Source organism: Cherax quadricarinatus, chromosome 36 (genome assembly GCF_038502225.1).
Source record: "Cherax quadricarinatus isolate ZL_2023a chromosome 36, ASM3850222v1, whole genome shotgun sequence".
Classification (NCBI taxonomy): Eukaryota; Metazoa; Arthropoda; class Malacostraca; order Decapoda; family Parastacidae; genus Cherax; species Cherax quadricarinatus.
Genome location: NC_091327.1, coordinates 14,154,280 through 14,158,348, shown reverse-complemented (window position 1 = coordinate 14,158,348; position 4,069 = coordinate 14,154,280).

Below are 4,069 nucleotides of genomic sequence, written 5' to 3'. Positions count from 1 at the left end.
ATCATAATCTACACTTGGAAAATCTTGGAAGGAATGGTCCCAAATCTGCACACAGAAATCACTCCCTACGAAAGTAAAAGACTGGGCAGGCGATGCAAAATGCCGCCAATAAAAAGTAGGGGCGCCATTGGTACACTAAGAGAAAACACCATAAGTGTCCGGGGCCCAAAACTGTTCAACAGCCTCCCATCAAGCATTAGGGGAATTGCCAATAAACCCCTGGCTGCCTTCAAGAGAGAGCTGGACAGATACCTAAAGTCAGTGCCGGATCAGCCGGGCTGTGGCTCGTACGTCGGACTGCGTGCGGCCAGCAGTAACAGCCTAGTTGATCAGGCCCTGATCCATCGGGAGGCCTGGTCGTGGACCGGGCCGCGGGGGCGTTGATCCCCGGAATAACCTCCAGGTAACCTCCAGGTAACCTCCCCCTCACACGATTTTATCAGAAGCCGTCTTACGAAACACCAGTAAAGGATCGTTCTTACCATATGAAGTTACTTCGAATAAAGACTAGTTCCACATTAGTGTTCTACGTATCTTCACTGTAAACTCTCTCCACACATGTCCAGTTATACCCGTCTAGTCATTTTCCTTGTCTCCTCTGTGCCTTCTGTCAATATCCCATCGTTTCTTCTGTGCCTCCTCGTTTCGTCACTATCTCTTTATTTCGTATATGTCTCATTGGCGATGCATGTCAGAGATAATTTAAATTGTTGTGTTAGACATGATATAAGATTAGAAACATCGGACACAATCTATCTGGCTACAGTTTCTCGAGGGGTATGAAAAATTAATTTTGGGTGTGATATATAGGCCCCCAAACCTTGATAAGGAGTGCAGTAAGCTGCTATGGGACGAAATTCATAAGGCGTCTAGATATGAAAATGTTGTGTTAATGGGGGATTTTAACCTGAGACAAATTGATTGGAACAATTTGACAGGAAATCTTGAGGCTAGTGACTTTCTTGTTCAGGATTGCTTTTTAAAACAGTTTGTGACAGAACCAACTAGAGGAAACAATCTGCTTGACTTGGTTCTTGCCAACAAAGATTCACTAATTAATAATCTTGAGGTTAATGATGAGCTTGGGGAAAGTGATCACAAATCACTTAGTTTCAATATATTATGGAATTACCCAGTAAACTGCAATCAAGTCTCTGTCCCTGACTTCCGAGTGGCTGATTTCATAGGACTGAAAAATTACCTGGGTGGACTAAATTGGGATGATCTGACTATGGGTCAGGTAGCTGGTGTTGGATGCCAATATGGCGTTTCTCAGAGCATAGTTCTAGCTGCTCAGTCAACTTTTGTTCCGAGTAGGGAAATTAGATCTAACAAAAATAATCCCAAATGGATGAACAATAGATTAAAACATTTCATTAGTCAAAAGAGAGACATTTTTAGGAGTATCAAAAGAGGGGATGGGCATTTAAGAAATCAATATATTCAATTAAAGAGAGAAATAAAAAAAGGAATAAGAAAAGCAAAAAGGTATTATGAGGCTAAGGTCGCAACGGATTCGAAGACTAACCCAAAAGGGTTCTTTCAGGAACACAGAAGTAAGATTAGAGAAAAGATAGGCCCACTTAAGAGTAGCTCAGGTTAGATCACTGACAGTGATAGGGATATCTGTGAAATTTTCAATTCTTACTTCCTCTCGGTTTTTACTCAGGAAGATACTAACGAAATTCCAGAAATAATAAATTATGTAGAACAGGACGATAATAAACTATGCACGATTGCAGTAACTAGTGACATGGTCCTCAGACAAATAGAGAAATTAAAACCTAACAAATCCCCAGGCCCTGATGAATTGCTTGGAAGGGTTTTAAAGGAATGTAAAGGGGAACTTTGCAAACCTTTGGCTAATCTCTTCAACATATCACTACAAACTGGCATAGTGCCTGATAAGTGGAAGATGGCACATGTAATACCTATTTACAAGGCAGGTGACAGGTCCTTAGCTTTGAACTATAGACCAATAAGCCGTACCTCCATAGTGGGAAAATTTATGGAATCAATAACTGCCGAGGCAATTCGTAGCCATCTTGATAGGCATAAATTGATAAATGATTCTCAACACGGGTTTACTAAGGGGCGTTCCTGTCTTACGAATTTACTAACTTTTTTCACTAAGGTGTTTGAGGAAGTAAATCATGGTAATGAATATGATATTGTGAATATGGACTTCAGTAAGGCTTTCGATAGAGTTCCACATCAGAGGCTTTTGAGGAAACTAAAGGCACACGGAATAGGAGGAGAATTTTTTTCCTGGGTTGAGGCATGGTTGACAAATAGGCAGCAAAGAGTTTGTGTAAATGGGCAGAAATCAGAATGGGGGCAAGTCACAAGCGGTGTTCCACAAGGGTCAGTGTTGGGCCCGTTGTTATTCACAATTTACATAAACGATATAGATGAGGGAATAAATAGCGACATAAGCAAATTTGCTGATGACACCAAAATAGGCCGTCCAATTCATTCTGTTGAGGACATTAGTGCACTCTAGGATGTTTTGAATAGACTAATGCAGTGGTCGGAGAAGTGGCAGATGCAGTTTAATATAGACAAATGCAAAGTTCTAAATGTTGGACAGGACAATAACCATGCCACTTATAAACTGAGAAATATTTAGGATTTAGGAGTTCTGGTTAGCAGTAATTTGAAACCAAGACAACAGTGCATAAGCGTTCACAATAAAGCTAACAGAATCCTTGGTTTCATATCAAGAAGAATAAATAATAGAAGTCCTCAGGTTGTTCCTCAACTCTATATATCCTTGGTTAGGCCTCATTTAGATTATGCTGCACAGTTCTGGTCACGGTATTACAGAATGGATATAAAAACTCTGGAAAACGTACAGAGGAGGATGGCAAAGATGATCCCATGTATCAGAAATCTTCCCTATGAGGATAGACTGAGGGCCCTGAATCTGCACTCTCTAGAAAGGCATAGAATTAGGGAGGATATGATCGAGGTGTATAAATGGAAAACAGGAATAAATAAAGGGGATGTAAATAGCGTGCTGAAAATTTCCAGCCAAGACAGGACTCGCAACAATGGTTTCAAGATGGAAAAGTTCACATTCAGGAAGGACATAGGAAAGCACTGGTTTGGTAATAGAGTTGTGGATGAGTGGAACAAACTCTCGAGTACCGTCATATAAGCTAAGACCTTGTGTAGTTTTAAAAATAGGTTGGATAAATACATGAGTGGGTGTGGGTGGGTGTGAGTTGGACCTGACTAGCTTAGGCTACCAGGTCTGGTGCCGTGCTCCTTTCTAAGTGGAAGTGCCCTGACTAGATGGTCATTGTTTTAGACCGGGAGGTGGCATGGACCTGCTTCGCATGGGTCATTAGGCCTGTTGCAGTGTTCCTTCTTTCTTATGTTCTTATCAGTGTTCCTTTGTTTCGTACCAGTCTTGTCGTTTCTTTACCGCCACGTCGCTTCGTCATGTTCCCCTCGTTTCATGCTTATCTCCTCTTCAGTGCCTCTTCGGTTCGAATGTGCCACTATTTGTTTCCTCCGTATTCTCTCTTATTGCTATCTTATATACCTTTGCTGGAATTCTTTTGAATTTCTCATTGAGCCTGGACCATGGCCGGGCTCTGGGAGTAGAACGACTCTCGAAACTCATCATTTACAAATAGTCACTGTTTCTTCTAAGAGATTAGAAGTGCGATGTTTTTTTTTTTGTTTTACCAGAGCTGGAGACATGGGCTTGTACAGTGATAAAATCTCTGTATATTCTCTAAATAATGGCATCTTCCTGGTTTAGAAGTTGAAATAAGTTGAAAAGGAGAATTACTTCTTTGTCTCTCTCTGTCTCTCGACGTTAAAAGTTTCTAGAATTTCTACATGAGTTTCAAGCTCACTATTTTGCATTTTCATACCTTCTCATGCTAATTCTCCAATTTGATCAATTAACCCATCATTCCTTCTCCCACTTCCTTTACTTTATTATTAACTACACTTTCATCATCAGTTCCTCTCTTGTACCTTCTCTCACTGTCCCAACATTTCACCCTTCCTCAAAAAAAAAAAAAAAAAAAAAAAAAACTTTCCCACCCTTCCC